Genomic DNA, 26,492 nt, shown 5'->3' with positions numbered 1-26,492 from the left:
AGGGACTTAGAGTAAAAACCGAAATAGTACACTATACCTGAAAAGACTGTCATTTTTCGGCAATAGTACACTATACCCGAGCGACTCTGTCGTTTTTCCGGGCCGTAGTATGAAGTTGTGAGCAAAAGGGGTGAAAATGGGTTAAAATGTGAAAAAACACCAAAATGAGCAAAATGAAATAATCCCCCATCATCAGTGCACTGTTTGCCCCCAGAAAAGCACTCCCCTGGGGCCTGGAGGTGATCTGACCATCAGAGTATAGCACCATATGCCCCTGAGGGACTTAGAGTAAAAACCGAAATAGTACACTATACCTGAAAAGACTCTCATTTTTCGGCAATAGTACACTATACCCAAGCGACTCTGTCGTTTTTCCGGGCCGTAGTATGAAGTTGTGAGCAAAAGGGGTGAAAATGGGTTAAAATGTGAAAAAACACCAAAATGAGCAAAATGAAATAATCCCCCATCATCAGTGCACTGTTTGCCCCCAGAAAAGCACTCCCCTGGGGCCTGGAGGTGATCTGACCATCATAGTATAGCACCATATGCCCCTGAGGGACTTAGAGTAAAAACCGAAATAGTACACTATACCTGAAAAGACTCTGTCATTTTTCGGCAATAGTACACTATACCCGAGCGACTCTGTCGTTTTTCCGGGCCGTAGTATGAAGTTGTGAGCAAAAGGGGTGAAAATGGGTTAAAATGTGAAAAAACACCAAAATGAGCCAAATGAAATAATCCCCCATCATCAGTGCACTGTTTGCCCCTAGAAAAGCACTCCCCTGGGGCCTGGAGGTGATCTGACCATCATAGTATAGCACCATATGCCCCTGAGGGACTTAGAGTAAAAACCGAAATAGTACACTATACCTGAAAAGACTCTGTCATTTTTCGGCAATAGTACACTATACCCGAGCGACTCTGTCGTTTTTCCGGGCCGTAGTATGAAGTTGTGAGCAAAAGGGGTGAAAATGGGTTAAAATGTGAAAAAACACCAAAATGAGCCAAATGAAATAATCCCCCATCATCAGTGCACTGTTTGCCCCCAGAAAAGCACTCCCCTGGGGCCTGGAGGTGATCTGACCATCATAGTATAGCACCATATGCCCCTGAGGGACTTAGAGTAAAAACCGAAATAGTACACTATACCTGAAAAGACTCTGTCATTTTTCGGCAATAGTACACTATACCCGAGCGACTCTGTCGTTTTTCCGGGCCGTAGTATGAAGTTGTGAGCAAAAGGGGTGAAAATGGGTTAAAATGTGAAAAAACACCAAAATGAGCCAAATGAAATAATCCCCCATTATCAGTGCACTGTTTGCCCCCAGAAAAGCACTCCCCTGGGGCCTGGAGGTGATCTGACCATCATAGTATAGCACCATATGCCCCTGAGGGACTTAGAGTAAAAACCGAAATAGTACACTATACCTAAAGACTCTGTCGTTTTTCGGCAATAGTACACTATATACCATTGGACTTAGTCGTTTTTTGGGCTCGTGGAAATAAGCGTTCAGCTCAAGAGTCCCGGGCTAAATCACGCTGCTCCCGAGAAATTCCTACGCTGCTCTCACGCGGGATGTGCAAAATGGTAATGCTGGGAGGGACGGGCGGGCGGTTTTTGAGAATGACGTTTTTCGCAATCGAAACAGGTACATTTCCTGGTTGTGCGGCTACCGGGGGAGGAGCTCGTTTGACGGCCACACGAGAACCGCGATCGATGGGCCCCGTTCTGGTTTTATCCAGCTTCCAAGGCTCCTTCACAGCCGTAATCTCAAGTCATGGTTCGGAGGTGCGGAGGTGAGCGTCGGATCACGGAGCCTCTGAATGGAGCCCCGCGCTCCGCGCTCCTCCGCGCTCTAAGCGCCGCTCAGACCGGGCATGAGAGGGTCTATTTTCGGCTTGATTTTACCAGACTCGCGGGCACTTCCAGAAGCTTGCTGTTTGCTCTGATTGCTCGGGGCAGAGCACAGTGTCACGCTGACCACGGGCTGTACGTGGAGGTGAGAGCTGGTTGTAAGGCGGATCATGGAGCCTCTGAATGAGCCCCGCACTCCTCCCGCTCTTAGCGCCGCCCAGACCCGGCATGAGAGGGTCTATTTTCGGCTTGATTTTACCAGACTCCGGGGCACTTCCAGGCTGACAACGGGCTGTACGCGGAGGTGAGTGCTGGTTGGAGATGCTGGGAATTGAACCCAGGACCTCATACATGCTAAGCATGAGCTCTAAAATGATAGAATGGACAAAAACAATCAATAAGATAAGATAAGATCAGATCAGATCAGATCAGATCAGATCAGATAAGATAAGATATTCCTTTATTGTCCCACATGGGCACGATGGGTTCATACACAGGCCCCAGATGTACAAGGTTGTGGTCCGAGCTGCCCAGGGGAGGGAGGGGGAAAGAGGAATAAGCCTCCTTGGTGTTGGCAAAAAACAAGTCCAATGTTCTATTGTTTCTGGTGGGGCAGGTAACATACTGGGTGTATGTTGGTAGAACAGAAGAGGGAGAAGCGTGGTTAAAGTCACCAGAGACGAGGGAGAGAGCCTGTGGGTGCTGTGTTTGCAGCCTACAAGTGCAGGAGAGCAGTGCTTCACAAGCATATTCAGCATTGGCAGACGGGGCCACATAGACTGCGATCAAAATCACATGTGAGAACTCCCGGGGCAGATAATATATCTTTTCTTCCCGCATTCTCTCGTTCTGTCCGCCCGCAGCAGATGAAAATTGTCCAAACCTACAATAGAGTCTGGCATTTCTGCTGTTAACCAGGTCTCTGTGAAAATCAAGACACTGCTGTCCCTATAAATCCTCTGGGACCGCATGAGGCTCGCTATTTCCGTCATTTTATTTTGAAGGGACCTCACGTTACCCATGACTACGGCGGGAACCGACTTCCTGTTTGTCCCTCTCTTCTCTCGGAGTTTACGTCCAGCCCGTCTGCTTCGTTGCGTTTTCCTTATGATGTCCGCCGGGATAACGTGAAGATCTCCGGGTAAGACGACTGTTCTCCGCAGTTTCATTAGTTCCTCCTTTGTGTAAGCGCGGTACGGCGCCGACTCAGAGCCAAGACACATCGCCACGACACGACGAAAACACTCAATCCAGCCGAATAAAGTCAAAAACAGTTGAATTAAAAATGATTCCAGCGCGTGTCCCTATCCTACAGTAAATAAGAAAAAATATACTAACTATATTTACAAAATATAGGAGATAAAGCACAATAAGTGTGAGAAAAAAGAGAGAGCGTTTACACCGGGCTGCTAGCTGTACCAGCGCCTTATGACGTATAAAGAAGGCCTCATTGATGCTTGAGAGTTAAGGAACAGTTCTGTATGTAATAGATATAAGCCCATTCCACGTGCAACAAGTCTAGGGATTAGTATTTTCCTTGTGGCTCAGCCTATTAGACCATGGACCTGAAATCCACAATCCCGGATTTTGGAGGCTAGTATCCTGTGCATATTGCTTATGGGGTTATGTACCCATAATAGACTCAAATTGCTTCAAAATGTCTATTCATGGGTCTTTTTTGACCTACATCTTCTTTCACTACTCAGCTATCCTTTTCCCCAAAAAAGAAATAACAATATAGGATGGAAAAAAGAAATGTGCTGCTAGATTCAAAGCAAATGTGGAACTGGGAGCTTGCGCTGAAGATCGGCTTCCATCATCCAACACATTACTGACTAGCTTGGTTCATTTGGATTGACAATCGCAATAATGCAAGTAAAAAAAAATCTAGCAGAGGATGGTTTCGATCCATCGACCTCTGGGTTATGGGCCCAGCACGCTACCGCTGCGCCACTCTGCTGAATGGCTATGATCATGGGACTCAAACCCACAATCCCGGTTCAAGAGGCCAGTGCGTAATGCCCATGGTGCTGTATACGTCTAATAGACTCAAATTGCTTCAAAATATGAAATCTAATTTTAAAGGAATGTGGAACTGGGATCTTGCTACGAAAGACTGTGCTCTAACACTGAGCTACATAACCATCTCTTGCCTGTCATGATTATTTTCCAAGCAAGACCTGGAGTCAACACTTTTCACTTTGTGCCATCAACAGAATATTGAATGGAGATGCAGGGGATTGAAACAAGGATTTCATACATGCCCTCGTTCTGAAAGAATGGCTCCGAAATTAAACATCACCAAACATGCTGGTTTATAGAATAGAACGCAATCTCAAAATCTGTGCTGCTAAACACACGTTGCTGACAGGAATCGAACCCAATGGATTTCAAGTCCATCGCCTTAACCTCTCGGCCACAACAACAATACACCTTTAAACTGTGTTTAAGAAAGTGGAAATTACCCACATTATTTTCTGAAACTAGCGCAATTACATTACCAGATTTAACTCTCCATGAATTCATGGAGACAGCATGTTTTACTAAGCATTCTAAGCTCAGGTTTGGCGAGACATACCTATACTGGAAGTTGGGAATGTCGCCCAGGCTGCCTGAATGGGCCACTTTGTCTCACCTTCCTGCAGGTAGTGTGGATGGATGAAATAATATTGTTTGAATTTTATAAGTGCTGCAAGGTTCAAAGGTAATGCGGGACTGGGAGCTTGCACTGAATCACCACATGTGCTGATTTGAAATATTTCAGTGAAGGTCTCTAAAATTCACTGCAGTGTAATCTGGCAATTGTCTAAGAGAAATGCTCCAAAAAGAAACACCAACCAACCTGCTAGTCTATAGATGCATAGAAAAGCTAAAGGTTGATTACAAATTTTCACATGCTGCGCCCAAATCGATACCATGTTTCTATGCCTCTCTTCACCTCCGTCCAGCTTGAATGTACTCGTAACCACAGCGAGTCTTGTACATAATGCAGCTACAAGTGTTCCAGCAGGACAGACTAGATATTCCCATACCGGGAGTTGAACCCGGGCCACCTGGATTCTTTAGCTAAACAGCCCTAAACAGAATCCCATTCATTTCCTATGGTAGTGTTAAACCACTACGGATGTAATATACTTTTGGCCAGCGGCGGCGCTGTGGCGAGAGCGCGCCATGTTTGAATGCAGAGTGACGTCATTCATTCAGTGCGACCTGGACAAGTTTAGCACTAGATCTGCTCCTGTTTTCACCTTCTTATGGACATTTTACTGCCCCAGAACACTCGTATTTTGTGGCATTTATAACGGGCATTTGAAGACGTTTTCAGGTAAAGTTCGTCTTGTGTTTTGCACTTTTGAAACTGTGTTTTTAGTCACATAAAGTCACTGCTACTTCCATGTCTCTGTTGAACAACTAAACGCGACTTTTCTGTCAGTTTTGTGTGATATTCAGCCCTGTGAAGTTAAACTTTATTACATTTAAAGGTTTGCAGTTGTGCAGTTTTATATAAGGTGCAATATTACGTGATCTGTGTGTTGTGTTGTCTCTTATTGTGCATAAAAGTAGTTGTAGCTTCAACAATTCATCACAAGTAAGAGAGACTTTGTCCCACAATGGGGAAATGCCTTCACTTCATGTTAATGTGGAGGACATTCCACAACTGTTACCTAGCAACAGACTATAAACAAGAGCCAAAATCCATATGAATGACTCAACAATTCCTCCTGTCCTCCTCTGCCCCATCCTCCTCTGTCCTGTCCTCTGCCCCGTCCTCCTCTGCCCTGTCCTCCTCTGTCCTGTCCTCCTCTGCCCTGTCCTCCTCTGTCCTGTCCTCCTCTGCCCTGTCCTCCTCTGTCCTGTCCTCCTCTCTCCTGTCCTCCTCTGCCCTGTCCTCTTTTCCACCCACTCGTGTCCCCACCAGCTCTCCTCGTGAGCCCTTGGGTGAGTATAACTACATAAATCGTGTGTTCTTGGTTTGTGTGGAGTCACACAGAGTCACACCGTGTAGAGGAGCAGTCACTTCTGTTTCATTTCATGTCTTTTCCTTTAGTAGTGGCTGAAGAGGACGCGCTGGAGAGGACAATGCTCAGCATCTCCGTCCAAACAACACGTGGATGTGTGTAATGTGTCTGTAACGCTTAAGCTCCATTTTGGATTTATCATGTGTTAAAAAGGTTTGTCTTTTATTCCAGCCGTGTCCAGTCCCTGCTGAGCTCCATCATCCTCAGGTTTACAGAAGTTCACACACAGATGTCCTGCCATGAAAGACACTTTGGGACACGTTCTGTCCTGTGCATGAGTTCAGTTGTTCCTGACCCTGTTCAGGTCCTGCTCTGAATTCATGCATCTGTGATGAGAGTAAGTCATATTATCTGGTGTTCAATATGAATGAGTGAGAGCTTCTTCTGCTCATTCACACTAACATTGCTAAATAAAACAGCAATATAAACTTACTTATGATATAAACAACAGGTCAAATGTAAGTGTGCGTTGTTACTAACAGCTAAATATGACTCATTATTCTTCTTCTTCTCTTACAGCAACTGTTCTGGAGGAACCACAGGATGTAAGAGCTTTTACTTGTTGCTTATTCACTGTAAGATCAAAGTTGATCAAACGTATCATATATTTCTTTCCTCTCTTCAGCTGCTGCAGATGTGCTGCCCCTTAAGCCTCCAGTGCCACTTCCACAGGAGCTGAGGTTTGTTCTGCCCGAGTCTGGAAGTACTTCAGCTCCAGGTCTGACATTTTAATAGAATAATCTAAACAAACATAAACCTATATTGTGGTGTTTTGGTTGTTTCAGATGCAGCTCGTCCCACACATTCTGCATCTGATGCTCCTGGAGAAGAGACAACCCAAAGTGAGTGAGCTCCATGTGTGTCTGTGTCTGTCTCAGTCAAACCATCACAGAGTGAACAGATGAATGCTTCATGCTCCATGTGTGTCTGTGTCTGTCTCAGTCAAACCATCACAGAGTGAACAGATGAATGCTTCATGCTCCATGTGTGTCTGTGTCTGTCTCAGTCAAACCATCACAGAGTGAACAGATGAATGCTTCATGCTCCATGTGTGTCTGTGTCTGTCTCAGTCAAACCATCACAGAGTGAACAGATGAATGCTTCATGCTCCATGTGTGTCTGTGTCTGTCTCAGTCAAACCATCACAGAGTGAACAGATGAATGCTTCATGCTCCATGTGTGTCTGTGTCTGTCTCAGTCAAACCATCACAGAGTGAACAGATGAATACTTCATGCTGACTGTAGTTTCACAGCCAGTGCAGTGGTTCTAAATGTGTGTCATGTGTTGTATTTCATGTGCACACGTGTTGCTTATCACTAAAACATTCATCTGTTTTGTTCTGTAGTTCCTCCTCCAGTGAAGCTTCAGCCGCAGTCGTCACAACAGGCCGCCTCCCCCTCCACTGCCCCTGAGCCAATCAGCCAACAGCGCGCTACACCCGACCACAAAACTACATATTTGTCATTACATCATCATCACATCAAATTATTAAATGCATCATCTTCACTCAACATCAGCCCGAAAAAGCTGGAGCAAACACAGACACTCTGGCAGCACCACAACTCTGCCTGTCGTCACCACGACAACTGTCGTCACCACGACCATCACCTCGTCTCCTACAGCTCTGACCATCACCGTCTCTTTCTCAGGACGCCCTGAGCAGCAGCCCTGAAGAAACACCACCTTTAAGGACATTGTGGACACAGAGTTCTTCCAGAGGGAGCTGGAGGCCACAAGACAGAGAGAGGAGGAAAGGAAGCAACAGAAGAGGAAGAGAGAGGAGTCACCTGCCCCAGGGAGAACGTGCAGGTTCTGCCCCAGGGAGAACGTGAAGGTTCTGCCCCAGGGAGAACGTGCAGGTTCTGCAAACTGGTGCTGAAGCAGGCCCCGCACAGTCCTCACATCCACACATACTTCCCTGGACTCTATATATCTGTATATTTAATGTAAATACTACTGTCAAGTAATGAATGCTGTCTGAAGTGTAAATAAATTAAACTTAATATTTCTGGTATTTTCCCTGTCAATAAATATTCTTAAAAGTACATGTTTTTTTGTGTTTTCTTTCCAATATAACAATACAACAATATTATTTAAATGATTGAGATATCATATCATTAACAATATGAGTCAATGTTTTATTTCTCTGCAGAACATAAACTGAACACAATAGTACAGTTCAGTGCTGCAGTGTTAGAGATGTGATAGTGTGACCTCTGACCCCTGCGGACTAAACACCTGGAGTTTTCTGACCCACTCCAAGTTTATTTATGCAGAAGGTGTGACGTGGGTAAATCTCTTAAGGTGAAGCAGAAATCACTATTTGTGATCAATTTGTGATTTTATTAAAATTGCAAATCAGTACCAGCAGCTGCATGTGAGTCCTTCTCATGATCTGACCTTTTAACAAGTGCAAACTGACACACCAACTCATAAACTTTATACATTTAATGTTTGAACTCATAAACTTTGTACATTTAAAGTTTTGATCCTTTGAAACGTTCCTCTTCTTCTGGGCACAGCAGGAATTGAACTCTGGTTTCTTGAGATGAATTTGTGAACGAACACGAATCTCTGCATTCTGATTGGTTGGCCTTCATCACAGTGGCACATGGCACACAGGCTCATTCTGATTGGCTGGCGCTCTATGCCCACTATCCACGGCTGGCCCCTGGATGAGAGCCAGGAATCCTAACCGCTAGACCATATGGGAAGGCTTTGAGAAGGTAAGAGTTGATTTCATGGTAAAGAAGATAAACCAATGGGAATAAGAAGTGAACCTGGTTTTGTCTGACCAAGAGTGTAGAGTGTTTAATCGAAAGAAAAGAAAAAAGGACACACAGAAATAGTTCATTTTCTCGCTACGTTATTCCTGGTTCAATCCTGGGTTTCGGCATGTGTACCTGAATGTTAGTCTTTGCTCAAAAATACAATGAATAGGAATGCTGGGTCTATTGGATATTTTGCGAGATCAGGACATAAATGGCCTGGAAAGGATCTATAAAACATAAACAGCAAGCTTTCGTTGGAACATTGTTAGCATGAACATGTTTGGTAACATGTTTGGTTTCGCTGAATGTTGTACCCAAGACCTTCTGCGTGTAGGGCAGATGTGATGACCACCACACAATGAAACCATGAAGCAGAAGTTTGCCTACTTCAATGCTGCTCTCTTTGATATAGCCCAATGATCAAATGTCATACTTATTTTCAAAACAGGACATCCTGTAGAAAGGTGTGGTTAAACGGTATAGCGGTTAGCGCTCTGAATCCAGAGTTTTTCTTCATTTCTTATTGCAATTAGAGGGACAAGTCTTTTATGGATATGCCTAGATTCTCGTCTCTGTGGCGCAATCGGCTAGCGCATTCGGCCCTTAACCGAAAGGTTAGTGGTTCGAGCCCACCCAGGGACGACTGCTCACCTTGCCAGAGCAAGCAAGAAATACAATCCCAGAAGTAACCACTGTATGTAATTATGTAAGGAAACCAGGAAATCATTATGGCACTGGGGCTTCCTTGGTCAAAGGGCCTGTTTAGTAAACAGGAAATGCCTACTCTTTTGTCTATGAAAAATATTTACAAGGACAGAAAAGCCCACAAGAAGAGCCCTCAAACCCATACCTTTCTCCCTCAAGTTTACTGCTGCTACACTTTGCATTAAGAGAGGGAAAAGTATTGCTGCACATCAAGATTATTTGCACTGTTTGCACTCCTTGTTTCTCATTTTTTTGGCAAGGGATGATTGATGTAAAGACTCCAATGAGGAGTCTGCGGTTCCATGGTGTAATGGTTAGCACTCTGGACTCTGAATCCAGCGATCTGAGTTCAAATCTCGGTGGAACCTTGAGTACCCCGAGAGCAGCGCTACTCTTTTGAAAAAGTGCAGAAACAAGAAGAATCTTTGGGTAAAATCTGTGCTTACCCCCTGAAAGGAGCCAACCAAAGCATACAAACTAAACAAAGCTGTTAAAATCTGGAGCTGGTTTTCTTATGACCAAGCTTATGATTCAACGCCTGGATTACAAAAGGCGTAAACGTTTCACCGCATTGCAAAAGAAAATCAAATGAAAAGCATTGATGTGTTGAAGGAATCCTTTGACTTGGAGAGACAGGACTTTTATAGGACTTATTATAAGCAAGAAATGAAACAAAGAAATGACCACTATAATCCTCTGACAGTAATCTTTGTTGAAACCAATCAATCAGAACTTGTGAGGGGAATCATTTCTAAATGATCTCAATGCATTGGTAATCTGGACAACGTTCTGCTAAGTATATTCTAAACCAATGGGAACGAGAAGTGAACCTGGTTTTGTCTGACCAAGAGTGTGGAAATGTAGGAACAGCCCTAAGGAAGACCACAAAATCACATGCCTGAAGGGGAAAAATATGTTTTTTTCACCACACCATGTCAAAGTGTCCATTATTCACAAGGAAATGCTAACTGCTGGAGAACCCAGCAGGCAAACCACTATCAGGTGTGTTGGGGCTGTGCTGTTGCTAAAAAATAATGGACTGAAATTCACAGGGCACTGCAGACTGTTTTTGACTTTTCCATCCCACTCAAATTTAAAACTATGTACTTGGGCCTCAACACTCCTGCCATGGACACAATAAATGGATACCCTTGGAACATACTTTTGGCTGTAGAGAAAAAGGCCATCACAAAGAAATGCTCGACACCAACCACGCCAACGATCAAAGACTTGACTGACATAGTAACAGACATTAGACATTGGATGAATGGAAAACAGTGACATTCAGGCTTAACTTGGATAAGCACTAATTTGATTGACTTGGACCAAGTAGGACCCTTATTTTCATTTAAATGTGATTTTGTTTTTATTTTATTTTATGTTATGTTTTATGTAACTATTAAGTTCTTTTAATTACGATTTTTGCTCCCTGGTCGTGTCCTGTATTGTTTTATGTTTAATCAAAAGAAAAGAAAAAAGGACACACAGAACTAGTTCATTTTCTCGCTACGTTATTCCTGGTTCAATTCCGGGTTTCGGCATGTGTACCTGAATGTTAGTCTTTGCTCAAAAATACAATGAATAGGAATGCTGGGTCTATTGGATATTTTGCGAGATCAGGACATAAATGGCCTGGAAAGGATCTATAAAACATAAACAGCATGCTTTCGTTGGAACATTGTTAGCATGAACATGTTTGGGAACATGTTTGGTTTCGCTGAATGTTGTACCCAAGACCTTCTGCGTGTAGGGCAGATTTGATGACCACCACACAATGAAACCATGAAGCAGAAGTTTGCCTACTTCAATGCTGCTCTCTTTGATATAGCCCAATGATCAAATGTCATATTTATTTTCAAAACAGGACATCCTGTAGAAAGGTGTGGTTCAACGGTATAGCCGTTAGCGCTCTGAATCCAGAGTTTTTCTTCATTTCTTATTTCAATTAGATGCACAAGTCTTTTATGGATATGCCTAGATTCTCGTCTCTGTGGCGCAATCGGCTAGCGCGTTCGGCTGTTAACCGAAAGGTTGGTGGTTAGAGCCCACCCAGGGACGACTGCTCACCTTGCCAGAGCAAGCAAGAAATACAATCCCAGAAGTAACCACTGTATGTAATTATGTAAGGAAACCAGGAAATCGTTATGGCGCTGGGGCTTCCTTGGTCAAAGGGCCTGTTTAGTAAACAGGAAATGCCTACTCTTTTGTCTATGAAAAATATTTACAAGGACAGAAAAGCCCACAAGAAGAGCCCTCAAACCCATACCTTTCTCCCTCAAGTTTACTGCTGCTACACTTTGCATTAAGAGAGGGAAAAGTATTGCTGCACATCAAGATTATTTGCACTGTTTGCACTCCTTGTTTCTCATTTTTTAGGCAAGGGATGATTGATGTAAAGACTCCAAGGAGGAGTCTGCGGTTCCATGGTGTAATGGTTAGCACTCTGGACTCTGAATCCAGCGATCCGAGTTTAAATCTCGGTGGAACCTTGAGTGCCCCGAGAGCAGCGCTACTCTTTTGAAAAAGTGCAGAAACAAGAAGAATCTTTGGGTAAAATCTGTGCTTACCCCCTGAAAGGAGCCAACCAAAGCATACAAACTAAACAAAGCTGTTAAAATCTGGAGCTGGTTTTCTTATGACCAAGCTTATGATTCAACGCCTGGATTACAAAAGGCGTAAACGTTTCACCGCATTGCAAAAGAAAATCAAATGAAAAGCATTGATGTGTTGAAGGAATCCTTTGACTTGGAGAGACAGGACTTTTATAGGACTTATTATAAGCAAGAAATGAAACAAAGAAACGACCACTATAATCCTCTGACAGTAATCTTTGTTGAAACCAATCAATCAGAACTTGCGAGGGGAATCATTTCTAAATGATCTCAATGCATTGGTAATCTGGACAACGTTCTGCTAAGTATATTCTAAACCAATGGGAACGAGAAGTGAACCTGGTTTTGTCTGACCAAGAGTGTGGAAATGTAGGAACAGCCCTGAGGAAGACCACAAAATCACATGCCTGAAGGGGAAAAATATGTTTTTTTCACCACACCATGTCAAAGTGCCCATTATTCACAAGGAAATGCTAACTGCTGGAGAACCCAGCAGGCAAACCACTATCAGGTGTTTTGGGGCTGTGCTGTTGCTCAAAAATAATGGACTGAAATTCACAGGGCACTGCAGACTGTTTTTGACTTTTCCATCCCACTCAAATTTAAAACTATGTACTTGGGCCTCAACACTCCTGCCATGGACACAATAAATGGATACCCTTGGAACATACTTTTGGCTGTAGAGAAAAAGGCCATCACAAAGAAATGCTCGACACCAACCACGCCAACGATCAAAGACTTGACTGACATAGTAACAGACATTAGACATTGGATGAATGGAAAACAGTGACATTCAGGCTTAATTTGGATAAGCACTAATTTGATTGACTTGGACCAAGTAGGACCCTTATTTTCATTTAAATGTGATTTTGTTTTTATTTTATTTTATGTTATGTTATGTTTTATGTAACTATTAAGTTATTTTAATTACGATTTTTGCTCCCTGGTCGTGTCCTGTATTGTTTTATGTTTAATCAAAAGAAAAGAAAAAAGGAAACACAGAACTAGTTCATTTTCTCGCTACGTTATTCCTGGTTCAATCCTGGGTTTCGGCAGGTGTACATGAATGTTAGTCTTTGCTCAAAAATACAATGAATAGGAATGCTGGGTCTATTGGATATTTTGCGAGATCAGGACATAAATGGCCTGGAAAGGATCTATAAAACATAAACAGCAAGCTTTCGTTGGAACATTGTTAGCATGAACATGTTTGGTAACATGTTTGGTTTCGCTGAATGTTGTACCCAAGACCTTCTGCGTGTAGGGCAGATGTGATGACCACCACACAATGAAACCATGAAGCAGAAGTTTGCCTACTTCAATGCTGCTCTCTTTGATATAGCCCAATGATCAAATGTCATACTTATTTTCAAAACAGGACATCCTGTAGAAAGGTGTGGTTCAACGGTATAGCCGTTAGCGCTCTGAATCCAGAGTTTTTCTTCATTTCTTATTTCAATTAGATGCACAAGTCTTTTATGGATATGCCTAGATTCTCGTCTCTGTGGCGCAATCGGCTAGCGCGTTCGGCTGTTAACCGAAAGGTTGGTGGTTCAAGCCCATCCAGGGACGACTGCTCACCTTGCCAGAGCAAGCAAGAAATACAATCCCAGAAGTAACCACTGTATGTAATTATGTAAGGAAACCAGGAAATCGTTATGGCGCTGCGGCTTCCTTGGTCAAAGGGCCTGTTTATTAAACAGGAAATGCCTACTCTTTTGTCTATGAAAAATATTTACAAGGACAGAAAAGCCCACAAGAAGAGCCCTCAAACCCATACCTTTCTCCCTCAAGTTTACTGCTGCTACACTTTGCATCAAGAGAGGGAAAAGTATTGCTGCACATCAAGATTATTTGCACTGTTTTCACTCCTTGTTTCTCATTTTTTTGGCAAGGGATGATTGATGTAAGACTTGTAGCTTTGGATGACCGTTATCCTTCCAAGGAGCAGTCTGCGGTTCCATGGTGTAATGGTTAGCACTCTGGACTCTGAATCCAGCGATCTGAGTTCAAATCTCGGTGGAACCTTGAGTACCCCGAGAGCAGCGCTACTCTTTTGAAAAAGTGCAGAAACAAGAAGAATCTTTGGGTAAAATCTGTGCTTACCCCCTGAAAGGAGCCAACCAAAGCATACAAACTAAACAAAGCTGTTAAAATCTGGAGCTGGTTTTCTTATGACCAAACTTATGATTCAACGCCTGGATTACAAAAGGCGTAAACGTTTCACCGCATTGCAAAAGAAAATCAAATGAAAAGCATTGATGTGTTGAAGGAATCCTTTGACTTGGAGAGACAGGACTTTTATAGGACTTATTATAAGCAAGAAATGAAACAAAGAAACGACCACTATAATCCTCTGACAGTAATCTTTGTTGAAACCAATCAATCAGAACTTGCAAGGGGAATCATTTCTAAATGATCTCAATGCATTGGTAATCTGGACAACGTTCTGCTAAGTATATTCTAAACCAATGGGAACGAGAAGTGAACCTGGTTTTGTCTGACCAAGAGTGTGGAAATGTAGGAACAGCCCTGAGGAAGACCACAAAATCACATGCCTGAAGGGGAAAAATATGTTTTTTTCACCACACCATGTCAAAGTGCCCATTATTCACAAGGAAATGCTAACTGCTGGAGAACCCAGCAGGCAAACCACTATCAGGTGTGTTGGGGCTGTGCTGTTGCTAAAAACTAATGGACTGAAATTCACAGGGCACTGCAGACTGTTTTTGACTTTTCCATCCCACTCAAATTTAAAACTATGTACTTGGGCCTCAACACTCCTGCCATGGACACAATAAATGGATACCCTTGGAACATACTTTTGGCTGTAGAGAAAAAGGCCATCACAAAGAAATGCTCGACACCAACCACGCCAACGATCAAAGACTTGACTGACATAGTAACAGACATTAGACATTGGATGAATGGAAAACAGTGACATTCAGGCTTAACTTGGATAAGCACTAATTTGATTGACTTGGACCAAGTAGGACCCTTATTTTCATTTAAATGTGATTTTGTTTTTATTTTATTTTATGTTATGTTATGTTTTATGTAACTATTAAGTTCTTTTAATTACGATTTTTGCTTCCTGGTCGTGTCCTGTATTGTTTTATGTTTAATCAAAAGAAAAGAAAGAAGGACACACAGAACTAGTTCATTTTCTCGCTACGTTATTCCTGGTTCAATCCCGGGTTTCGGCATGTGTACCTGAATGTTAGTCTTTGCTCAAAAATACAATGAATAGGAATGCTGGGTCTATTGGATATTTTGCGAGATCAGGACATAAATGGCCTGGAAAGGATCTATAAAACATAAACAGCAAGCTTTCGTTGGAACATTGTTAGCATGAACATGTTTGGTAACATGTTTGGTTTCGCTGAATGTTGTACCCAAGACCTTCTGCGTGTAGGGCAGATGTGATGACCACCACACAATGAAACCATGAAGCAGAAGTTTGCCTACTTCAATGCTGCTCTCTTTGATATAGCCCAATGATCAAATGTCATACTTATTTTCAAAACAGGACATCCGGTAGAAAGGTGTGGTTCAACGGTATAGCCGTTAGCGCTCTGAATCCAGAGTTTTTCTTCATTTCTTATTGCAATTAGAGCCACAAGTCTTTTATGGATAAACCTGGATTCTCGTCTCTGTGGCGCAATCGGCTAGCGCGTTCGGCTGTAAACCGAAAGGTTGGTGGTTCGAGCCCACCCAGGGACGATTGCTCACCTTGCCAGAGCAAGCAAGAAATACAATCCCAGAAGTAACCACTGTATGTAATTATGTAAGGAAACCAGGAAATCGTTATGGCGCTACGGCTTCCTTGGTCAAAGGGCCTTTTTAGTAAACAGGAAATGCCTACTCTTTTGTCTATGAAAAATATTTACAAGGACAGAAAAGCCCACAAGAAGAGCCCTCAAACCCATACCTTTCTCCCTCAAGTTTACTGCTGCTACACTTTGCATTAAGAGAGGGAAAAGTATTGCTGCACATCAAGATTATTTGCACTGTTTTCACTCCTTGTTTCTCATTTTTTTGGCAAGGGATGATTGATGTAAGACTTGTAGCTTTGGATGACCGTTATCCTTCCAAGGAGGAGTCTGCGGTTCCATGGTGTAATGGTTAGCACTCTGGACTCTGAATCCAGCGATCCGAGTTCAAATCTCGGTGGAACCTTGAGTACCCCGAGATCAGCGCTACTCTTTCGAAAAAGTGCAGAAACAAGAAGAATCTTTGGGTAAAATCTGTGCTTACCCCCTGAAAGGAGCCAACCAAAGCATACAAACTAAACAAAGCTGTTAAAATCTGGAGCTGGTTTTCTTATGACCAAGCTTATGATTCAACGCCTGGATTACAAAAGGCGTAAACGTTTCACCGCATTGCAAAAGAAAATCAAATGAAAAGCATTGATGTGTTGAAGGAATCCTTTGACTTGGAGAGACAGGACTTTTATAGGACTTATTATAAGCAAGAAATGAAACAAAGAAACGACCACTATAATCCTCTGACAGTAATCTTTGTTGAAACCAATCAATCAGAACTTGCGAGGGGAATCATTTCTAAATGATCTCAATGCATTGGTAATCTGGACAACTTTCTGCTAAGTATATTCTAAACCAATGGGAACGAGAAGTGAACCTGGTTTTGTCTGACCAAGAGTGTGGAAATGTAGGAACAGCCCTGAGGAAGACCACAAAATCACATGCCTGAAGGGGAAAAATATGTCTTTTTTCACCACACCATGTCAAAGTGCCCATTATTCACAAGGAAATGCTAACTGCTGGAGAACCCAGCAGGCAAACCACTATCAGGTGTTTTGGGGCTGTGCTGTTGCTCAAAAATAATGGACTGAAATTCACAGGGCACTGCAGACTGTTTTTGACTTTTCCATCCCACTCAAATTTAAAACTATGTACTTGGGCCTCAACACTCCTGCCATGGACACAATAAATGGATACCCTTGGAACATACTTTTGGCTGTAGAGAAAAAGGCCATCACAAAGAAATGCTCGACACCAACCACGCCAACGATCAAAGACTTGACTGACATAGTAACAGACATTAGACATTGGATGAATGGAAAACAGTGACATTCAGGCTTAACTTGGATAAGCACTAATTTGATTGACTTGGACCAAGTAGGACCCCTATTTTCATTTAAATGTGATTTTGTTTTTATTTTATTTTATGTTATGTTATGTTTTATGTAACTATTAAGTTATTTTAATTACGATTTTTGCTCCCTGGTCGTGTCCTGTATTGTTTTATGTTTAATCAAAAGAAAAGAAAAAAGGAAACACAGAACTAGTTCATTTTCTCGCTACGTTATTCCTGGTTCAATCCTGGGTTTCGGCAGGTGTACATGAATGTTAGTCTTTGCTCAAAAATACAATGAATAGGAATGCTGGGTCTATTGGATATTTTGCGAGATCAGGACATAAATGGCCTGGAAAGGATCTATAAAACATAAACAGCAAGCTTTCGTTGGAACATTGTTAGCATGAACATGTTTGGTAACATGTTTGGTTTCGCTGAATGTTGTACCCAAGACCTTCTGCGTGTAGGGCAGATGTGATGACCACCACACAATGAAACCATGAAGCAGAAGTTTGCCTACTTCAATGCTGCTCTCTTTGATATAGCCCAATGATCAAATGTCATACTTATTTTCAAAACAGGACATCCTGTAGAAAGGTGTGGTTCAACGGTATAGCCGTTAGCGCTCTGAATCCAGAGTTTTTCTTCATTTCTTATTGCAATTAGAGGCACAATTCTTTTATGGATATGTCCAGATTCTCGTCTCTGTGGCGCAATCGGCTAGTGCGTTCGGCTTTTAATCGAAAGGTTGGTGGTTCGGGCCCACCCAGGGACGACTGCTCACCTTGCCGGAGCAAGCAAGAAATACAATCCCAGAAGTAACCACTGTATGTAATTATGTAAGGAAACCAGGAAAGCGTTATGGCGCTGCGGCTTTCTTGGTCAAAGGGCCTTTTTAGTAAACAGGAAATGCCTACTCTTTTGTCTATGAAAAATATTTACAAGGACAGAAAAGCCCACAAGAAGAGCCCTCAAACCCATACCTTTCTCCCTCAAGTTTACTGCTGCTACACTTTGCATCAAGAGAGGGAAAAGTATTGCTGCACATCAAGATTATTTGCACTGTTTTCACTCCTTGTTTCTCATTTTTTTGGCAAGGGATGATTGATGTAAGACTTGTAGCTTTGGATGACCGTTATCCTTCCAAGGAGGAGTCTGCGGTTCCATGGTGTAATGGTTAGCACTCTGGACTCTGAATCCAGCGATCCGAGTTCAAATCTCGGTGGAACCTTGAGTACCCCGAGATCAGCGCTACTCTTTCGAAAAAGTGCAGAAACAAGAAGAATCTTTGGGTAAAATCTGTGCTTACCCCCTGAAAGGAGCCAACCAAAGCATACAAACTAAACAAAGCTGTTAAAATCTGGAGCTGGTTTTCTTATGACCAAGCTTATGATTCAACGCCTGGATTACAAAAGGCGTAAACGTTTCACCGCATTGCAAAAGAAAATCAAATGAAAAGCATTGATGTGTTGAAGGAATCCTTTGACTTGGAGAGACAGGACTTTTATAGGACTTATTATAAGCAAGAAATGAAACAAAGAAACGACCACTATAATCCTCTGACAGTAATCTTTGTTGAAACCAATCAATCAGAACTTGCGAGGGGAATCATTTCTAAATGATCTCAATGCATTGGTAATCTGGACAACTTTCTGCTAAGTATATTCTAAACCAATGGGAACGAGAAGTGAACCTGGTTTTGTCTGACCAAGAGTGTGGAAATGTAGGAACAGCCCTGAGGAAGACCACAAAATCACATGCCTGAAGGGGAAAAATATGTCTTTTTTCACCACACCATGTCAAAGTGCCCATTATTCACAAGGAAATGCTAACTGCTGGAGAACCCAGCAGGCAAACCACTATCAGGTGTTTTGGGGCTGTGCTGTTGCTCAAAAATAATGGACTGAAATTCACAGGGCACTGCAGACTGTTTTTGACTTTTCCATCCCACTCAAATTTAAAACTATGTACTTGGGCCTCAACACTCCTGCCATGGACACAATAAATGGATACCCTTGGAACATACTTTTGGCTGTAGAGAAAAAGGCCATCACAAAGAAATGCTCGACACCAACCACGCCAACGATCAAAGACTTGACTGACATAGTAACAGACATTAGACATTGGATGAATGGAAAACAGTGACATTCAGGCTTAACTTGGATAAGCACTAATTTGATTGACTTGGACCAAGTAGGACCCCTATTTTCATTTAAATGTGATTTTGTTTTTATTTTATTTTATGTTATGTTATGTTTTATGTAACTATTAAGTTATTTTAATTACGATTTTTGCTCCCTGGTCGTGTCCTGTATTGTTTTATGTTTAATCAAAAGAAAAGAAAAAAGGAAACACAGAACTAGTTCATTTTCTCGCTACGTTATTCCTGGTTCAATCCTGGGTTTCGGCAGGTGTACATGAATGTTAGTCTTTGCTCAAAAATACAATGAATAGGAATGCTGGGTCTATTGGATATTTTGCGAGATCAGGACATAAATGGCCTGGAAAGGATCTATAAAACATAAACAGCAAGCTTTCGTTGGAACATTGTTAGCATGAACATGTTTGGTAACATGTTTGGTTTCGCTGAATGTTGTACCCAAGACCTTCTGCGTGTAGGGCAGATGTGATGACCACCACACAATGAAACCATGAAGCAGAAGTTTGCCTACTTCAATGCTGCTCTCTTTGATATAGCCCAATGATCAAATGTCATACTTATTTTCAAAACAGGACATCCTGTAGAAAGGTGTGGTTCAACGGTATAGCCGTTAGCGCTCTGAATCCAGAGTTTTTCTTCATTTCTTATTGCAATTAGAGGCACAATTCTTTTATGGATATGTCCAGATTCTCGTCTCTGTGGCGCAATCGGCTAGTGCGTTCGGCTTTTAATCGAAAGGTCGGTGGTTCGGGCCCACCCAGGGACGACTGCTCACCTTGCCGGAGCAAGCAAGAAATACAATCCCAGAAGTAACCACTGTATGTAATTATGTAAGGAAACCAGGAAAGCGTTATGGCGCTGCGGCTTTCTTGGTCAAAGGGCCTTTTTAGTAAACAGGAAATGCCTACTCTTTTGTCTATGAAAAATATTTACAAGGACAGAAAAGCCCACAAGAAGAGCCCTCAAACCCATACCTTTCTCCCTCAAGTTTACTGCTGCTACACTTTGCATCAAGAGAGGGAAAAGTATTGCTGCACATCAAGATTATTTGCACTGTTTTCACTCCTTGTTTCTCATTTTTTTGGCAAGGGATGATTGATGTAAGACTTGTAGCTTTGGATGACCGTTATCCTTCCAAGGAGGAGTCTGCGGTTCCATGGTGTAATGGTTAGCACTCTGGACTTTGAATCCAGCGATCCGAGTTCAAATCTCAGTGGAACCTTGAGTGCCCAGAGAGCAGCGCTACTCTTTTGAAAAAGTGCAGAAACAAGAAGAATCTTTGGGTAAAATCTGTGATTACCCCCTGAAAGGAGCCAACCAAAGCATACAAACTAAACAAAGCTGTTAAAATCTGGAGCTGGTTTTCTTATGACCAAGCTTATGATTCAACGCCTGGATTACAAAAGGCGTAAACGTTTCACCGCATTGCAAAAGAAAATCAAATGAAAAGCATTGATGTGTTGAAGGAATCCTTTGACTTGGAGAGACAGGACTTTTATAGGACTTATTATAAGCAAGAAATGAAACAAAGAAACGACCACTATAATCCTCTGACAGTAATCTTTGTTGAAAGCAATCAATCAGAACTTGCGAGGGGAATCATTTCTAAATGATCTCAATGCATTGGTAATCTGGACAACGTTCTGCTAAGTATATTCTAAACCAATGGGAACGAGAAGTTAACCTGGTTTTGTCTGACCAAGAGTGTGGAAATGTAGGAACAGCCCTGAGGAAGACCACAAAATCACATGCCTGAAGGGGAAAAATATGTTTTTTTCACCACACCATGTCAAAGTGCCCATTATTCACAAGGAAATGCTAACTGCTGGAGAACCCAGCAGGCAAACCACTATCAGGTGTGTTGGGGCTGTGCTGTTGCTAAAAACTAATGGACTGAAATTCACAGGGCACTGCAGACTGTTTTTGACTTTTCCATCCCACTCAAATTTAAAACTATGTACTTGGGCCTCAACACTCCTGCCATGGACACAATAAATGGATACCCTTGGAACATACTTTTGGCTGTAGAGAAAAAGGCCATCACAAAGAAATGCTCGACACCAACCACGCCAACGATCAAAGACTTGACTGACATAGTAACAGACATTAGACATTGGATGAATGGAAAACAGTGACATTCAGGCTTAACTTGGATAAGCACTAATTTGATTGACTTGGACCAAGTAGGACCCTTATTTTCATTTAAATGTGATTTTGTTTTTATTTTATGTTATGTTATGTTTTATGTAACTATTAAGTTCTTTAATTACGATTTTTGCTCCCTGGTCGTGTCCTGTATTGTTTTATGTTTAATCAAAAGAAAAGAAAAAAGGACACACAGAACTAGTTCATTTTCTCGCTACGTTATTCCTGGTTCAATCCTGGGTTCGGCATGTGTACCTGAATGTTAGTCTTTGCTCAAAAATACAATGAATAGGAATGCTGGGTCTATTGGATATTTTGCGAGATCAGGACATAAATGGCCTGGAAAGGATCTATAAAACATAAACAGCAAGCTTTCGTTGGAACATTGTTAGCATGAACATGTTTGGTAACATGTTTGGTTTTGCTGAATGTTGTACCCAAGACCTTCTGCGTGTAGGGCAGATGTGATGACCACCACACAATGAAACCATGAAGCAGAAGTTTGCCTACTTCAATGCTGCTCTCTTTGATATAGCCCAATGATCAAATGTCATACTTATTTTCAAAACAGGACATCCGGTAGAAAGGTGTGGTTCAACGGTATAGCCGTTAGCGCTCTGAATCCAGAGTTTTTCTTCATTTCTTATTGCAATTAGAGCCACAAGTCTTTTATGGATAAACCTGGATTCTCGTCTCTGTGGCGCAATCGGCTAGCGCGTTCGGCTGTAAACCGAAAGGTTGGTGGTTCGAGCCCACCCAGGGACGATTGCTCACCTTGCCAGAGCAAGCAAGAAATACAATCCCAGAAGTAACCACTGTATGTAATTATGTAAGGAAACCAGGAAATCGTTATGGCGCTGCGGCTTCCTTGGTCAAAGGGCCTTTTTAGTAAACAGGAAATGCCTACTCTTTTGTCTATGAAAAATATTTACAAGGACAGAAAAGCCCACAAGAAGAGCCCTCAAACCCATACCTTTCTCCCTCAAGTTTACTGCTGCTACACTTTGCATTAAGAGAGGGAAAAGTATTGCTGCACATCAAGATTAATTGCACTGTTTTCACTCCTTGTTTCTCATTTTTTTGGCAAGGGATGATTAACGTAAAGACTTGTCGCTTTGGATGACCGTTATCCTTCCAAGGAGGAGTCTGCGGTTCCATGGTGTAATGGTTAGCACTCTGGACTCTGAATCCAGCGATCCGAGTTTAAATCTCGGTGGAACCTTGAGTTCCCCGAGAGCAGCGCTACTCTTTTGAAAAAGTGCAGAAACAAGAAGAATCTTTGGGTAAAATCTGTGCTTACCCCCTGAAAGGAGCCAACCAAAGCATACAAACTAAACAAAGCTGTTAAAATCTGGAGCTGGTTTTCTTATGACCAAGCTTATGATTCAACGCCTGGATTACAAAAGGCGTAAACGTTTCACCGCATTGCAAAAGGAAATCAAATGAAAAGCATTGATGTGTTGAAGGAATCCTTTGACTTGGAGAGACAGGACTTTTATAGGACTTATTATAAGCAAGAAATGAAACAAAGAAATGACCACTATAATCCTCTGACAGTAATCTTTGTTGAAACCAATCAATCAGAACTTGCGAGGGGAATCATTTCTAAATGATCTCAATGCATTGGTAATCTGGACAACTTTCTGCTAAGTATATTCTAAACCAATGGGAACGAGAAGTGAACCTGGTTTTGTCTGACCAAGAGTGTGGAAATGTAGGAACAGCCCTGAGGAAGACCACAAAATCACATGCCTGAAGGGGAAAAATATGTCTTTTTTCACCACACCATGTCAAAGTGCCCATTATTCACAAGGAAATGCTAACTGCTGGAGAACCCAGCAGGCAAACCACTATCAGGTGTTTTGGGGCTGTGCTGTTGCTCAAAAATAATGGACTGAAATTCACAGGGCACTGCAGACTGTTTTTGACTTTTCCATCCCACTCAAATTTAAAACTATGTACTTGGGCCTCAACACTCCTGCCATGGACACAATAAATGGATACCCTTGGAACATACTTTTGGCTGTAGAGAAAAAGGCCATCACAAAGAAATGCTCGACACCAACCACGCCAACGATCAAAGACTTGACTGACGTAGTAACAGACATTAGACATTGGATGAATGGAAAACAGTGACATTCAGGCTTAACTTGGATAAGCACTAATTTGATTGACTTGGACCAAGTAGGACCCTTATTTTCATTTAAATGTGATTTTGTTTTTATTTTATGTTATGTTATGTTTTATGTAACTATTAAGTTCTTTAATTACGATTTTTGCTCCCTGGTCGTGTCCTGTATTGTTTTATGTTTAATCAAAAGAAAAGAAAAAAGGACACACAGAACTAGTTCATTTTCTCGCTACGTTATTCCTGGTTCAATCCTGGGTTCGGCATGTGTACCTGAATGTTAGTCTTTGCTCAAAAATACAATGAATAGGAATGCTGGGTCTATTGGATATTTTGCGAGATCAGGACATAAATGGCCTGGAAAGGATCTATAAAACATAAACAGCAAGCTTTCGTTGGAACATTGTTAGCATGAACATGTTTGGTAACATGTTTGGTTTTGCTGAATGTTGTACCCAAGACCTTCTGCGTGTAGGGCAGATGTGATGACCACCACACAATGAAACCATGAAGCAGAAGTTTGCCTACTTCAATGCTGCTCTCTTTGATATAGCCCAATGATCAAATGTCATACTTATTTTCAAAACAGGACATCCGGTAGAAAGGTGTGGTTCAACGGTATAGCCGTTAGCGCTCTGAATCCAGAGTTTTTCTTCATTTCTTATTGCAATTAGAGCCACAAGTCTTTTATGGATAAACCTGGATTCTCGTCTCTGTGGCGCAATCGGCTAGCGCGTTCGGCTGTAAACCGAAAGGTTGGTGGTTCGAGCCCACCCAGGGACGATTGCTCACCTTGCCAGAGCAAGCAAGAAATACAATCCCAGAAGTAACCACTGTATGTAATTATGTAAGGAAACCAGGAAATCGTTATGGCGCTGCGGCTTCCTTGGTCAAAGGGCCTTTTTAGTAAACAGGAAATGCCTACTCTTTTGTCTATGAAAAATATTTACAAGGACAGAAAAGCCCACAAGAAGAGCCCTCAAACCCATACCTTTCTCCCTCAAGTTTACTGCTGCTACACTTTGCATTAAGAGAGGGAAAAGTATTGCTGCACATCAAGATTAATTGCACTGTTTTCACTCCTTGTTTCTCATTTTTTTGGCAAGGGATGATTAACGTAAAGACTTGTCGCTTTGGATGACCGTTATCCTTCCAAGGAGGAGTCTGCGGTTCCATGGTGTAATGGTTAGCACTCTGGACTCTGAATCCAGCGATCCGAGTTTAAATCTCGGTGGAACCTTGAGTTCCCCGAGAGCAGCGCTACTCTTTTGAAAAAGTGCAGAAACAAGAAGAATCTTTGGGTAAAATCTGTGCTTACCCCCTGAAAGGAGCCAACCAAAGCATACAAACTAAACAAAGCTGTTAAAATCTGGAGCTGGTTTTCTTATGACCAAGCTTATGATTCAACGCCTGGATTACAAAAGGCGTAAACGTTTCACCGCATTGCAAAAGGAAATCAAATGAAAAGCATTGATGTGTTGAAGGAATCCTTTGACTTGGAGAGACAGGACTTTTATAGGACTTATTATAAGCAAGAAATGAAACAAAGAAATGACCACTATAATCCTCTGACAGTAATCTTTGTTGAAACCAATCAATCAGAACTTGCGAGGGGAATCATTTCTAAATGATCTCAATGCATTGGTAATCTGGACAACTTTCTGCTAAGTATATTCTAAACCAATGGGAACGAGAAGTGAACCTGGTTTTGTCTGACCAAGAGTGTGGAAATGTAGGAACAGCCCTGAGGAAGACCACAAAATCACATGCCTGAAGGGGAAAAATATGTCTTTTTTCACCACACCATGTCAAAGTGCCCATTATTCACAAGGAAATGCTAACTGCTGGAGAACCCAGCAGGCAAACCACTATCAGGTGTTTTGGGGCTGTGCTGTTGCTCAAAAATAATGGACTGAAATTCACAGGGCACTGCAGACTGTTTTTGACTTTTCCATCCCACTCAAATTTAAAACTATGTACTTGGGCCTCAACACTCCTGCCATGGACACAATAAATGGATACCCTTGGAACATACTTTTGGCTGTAGAGAAAAAGGCCATCACAAAGAAATGCTCGACACCAACCACGCCAACGATCAAAGACTTGACTGACATAGTAACAGACATTAGACATTGGATGAATGGAAAACAGTGACATTCAGGCTTAACTTGGATAAGCACTAATTTGATTGACTTGGACCAAGTAGGACCCTTATTTTCATTTAAATGTGATTTTGTTTTTATTTTATGTTATGTTATGTTTTATGTAACTATTAAGTTCTTTAATTACGATTTTTGCTCCCTGGTCGTGTCCTGTATTGTTTTATGTTTAATCAAAAGAAAAGAAAAAAGGACACACAGAACTAGTTCATTTTCTCGCTACGTTATTCCTGGTTCAATCCTGGGTTCGGCATGTGTACCTGAATGTTAGTCTTTGCTCAAAAATACAATGAATAGGAATGCTGGGTCTATTGGATATTTTGCGAGATCAGGACATAAATGGCCTGGAAAGGATCTATAAAACATAAACAGCAAGCTTTCGTTGGAACATTGTTAGCATGAACATGTTTGGTAACATGTTTGGTTTTGCTGAATGTTGTACCCAAGACCTTCTGCGTGTAGGGCAGATGTGATGACCACCACACAATGAAACCATGAAGCAGAAGTTTGCCTACTTCAATGCTGCTCTCTTTGATATAGCCCAATGATCAAATGTCATACTTATTTTCAAAACAGGACATCCGGTAGAAAGGTGTGGTTCAACGGTATAGCCGTTAGCGCTCTGAATCCAGAGTTTTTCTTCATTTCTTATTGCAATTAGAGCCACAAGTCTTTTATGGATAAACCTGGATTCTCGTCTCTGTGGCGCAATCGGCTAGCGCGTTCGGCTGTAAACCGAAAGGTTGGTGGTTCGAGCCCACCCAGGGACGATTGCTCACCTTGCCAGAGCAAGCAAGAAATACAATCCCAGAAGTAACCACTGTATGTAATTATGT

General features: G+C 42.0%; 14 non-coding genes across 14 annotated transcripts; 13 read left to right on the top strand and 1 right to left on the bottom strand.

Annotated features, from left to right (window-relative positions):
* Nucleotides 1-3,743: 3,743 nt before the first annotated feature.
* On the bottom strand, nucleotides 3,744-3,815 carry trnam-cau (transfer RNA methionine (anticodon CAU)). The gene has a single exon. It is a non-coding gene; the product is annotated as a tRNA-Met (tRNA).
* A 5,399-nt stretch (nucleotides 3,816-9,214) lies between these two features.
* Nucleotides 9,215-9,288, top strand: trnak-cuu (transfer RNA lysine (anticodon CUU)). Its single transcript has one exon. It is a non-coding gene; the product is annotated as a tRNA-Lys (tRNA).
* A 359-nt stretch (nucleotides 9,289-9,647) lies between these two features.
* Nucleotides 9,648-9,719, top strand: trnaq-cug (transfer RNA glutamine (anticodon CUG)). The gene has a single exon. It is a non-coding gene; the product is annotated as a tRNA-Gln (tRNA).
* A 2,049-nt stretch (nucleotides 9,720-11,768) lies between these two features.
* On the top strand, nucleotides 11,769-11,840 carry trnaq-cug (transfer RNA glutamine (anticodon CUG)). Its single transcript has one exon. It is a non-coding gene; the product is annotated as a tRNA-Gln (tRNA).
* Nucleotides 11,841-13,919: 2,079 nt separating this feature from the next.
* trnaq-cug (transfer RNA glutamine (anticodon CUG)) lies at nucleotides 13,920-13,991 on the top strand. Its single transcript has one exon. It is a non-coding gene; the product is annotated as a tRNA-Gln (tRNA).
* Nucleotides 13,992-15,612: 1,621 nt separating this feature from the next.
* Nucleotides 15,613-15,686, top strand: trnay-gua (transfer RNA tyrosine (anticodon GUA)). The gene has a single exon. It is a non-coding gene; the product is annotated as a tRNA-Tyr (tRNA).
* A 384-nt stretch (nucleotides 15,687-16,070) lies between these two features.
* Nucleotides 16,071-16,142, top strand: trnaq-cug (transfer RNA glutamine (anticodon CUG)). Its single transcript has one exon. It is a non-coding gene; the product is annotated as a tRNA-Gln (tRNA).
* A 2,080-nt stretch (nucleotides 16,143-18,222) lies between these two features.
* trnaq-cug (transfer RNA glutamine (anticodon CUG)) lies at nucleotides 18,223-18,294 on the top strand. Its single transcript has one exon. It is a non-coding gene; the product is annotated as a tRNA-Gln (tRNA).
* A 2,080-nt stretch (nucleotides 18,295-20,374) lies between these two features.
* trnaq-uug (transfer RNA glutamine (anticodon UUG)) lies at nucleotides 20,375-20,446 on the top strand. The gene has a single exon. It is a non-coding gene; the product is annotated as a tRNA-Gln (tRNA).
* A 1,614-nt stretch (nucleotides 20,447-22,060) lies between these two features.
* On the top strand, nucleotides 22,061-22,134 carry trnay-gua (transfer RNA tyrosine (anticodon GUA)). The gene has a single exon. It is a non-coding gene; the product is annotated as a tRNA-Tyr (tRNA).
* Nucleotides 22,135-22,519: 385 nt separating this feature from the next.
* Nucleotides 22,520-22,591, top strand: trnaq-cug (transfer RNA glutamine (anticodon CUG)). The gene has a single exon. It is a non-coding gene; the product is annotated as a tRNA-Gln (tRNA).
* A 1,615-nt stretch (nucleotides 22,592-24,206) lies between these two features.
* On the top strand, nucleotides 24,207-24,280 carry trnay-gua (transfer RNA tyrosine (anticodon GUA)). The gene has a single exon. It is a non-coding gene; the product is annotated as a tRNA-Tyr (tRNA).
* A 385-nt stretch (nucleotides 24,281-24,665) lies between these two features.
* Nucleotides 24,666-24,737, top strand: trnaq-cug (transfer RNA glutamine (anticodon CUG)). The gene has a single exon. It is a non-coding gene; the product is annotated as a tRNA-Gln (tRNA).
* A 1,615-nt stretch (nucleotides 24,738-26,352) lies between these two features.
* On the top strand, nucleotides 26,353-26,426 carry trnay-gua (transfer RNA tyrosine (anticodon GUA)). The gene has a single exon. It is a non-coding gene; the product is annotated as a tRNA-Tyr (tRNA).
* Nucleotides 26,427-26,492: the final 66 nt, after the last annotated feature.

Source organism: Eucyclogobius newberryi, unplaced genomic scaffold, assembly GCF_026437365.1.
Source record: "Eucyclogobius newberryi isolate DKJ021-1_F unplaced genomic scaffold, fEucNew1.0.hap1 SCAF_55, whole genome shotgun sequence".
NCBI classification, from domain to species: Eukaryota; Metazoa; Chordata; class Actinopteri; order Gobiiformes; family Gobiidae; genus Eucyclogobius; species Eucyclogobius newberryi.
The sequence above is the reverse complement of the archived record's forward strand: the minus strand, read 5'-3'. Positions and strand labels throughout refer to the sequence as shown.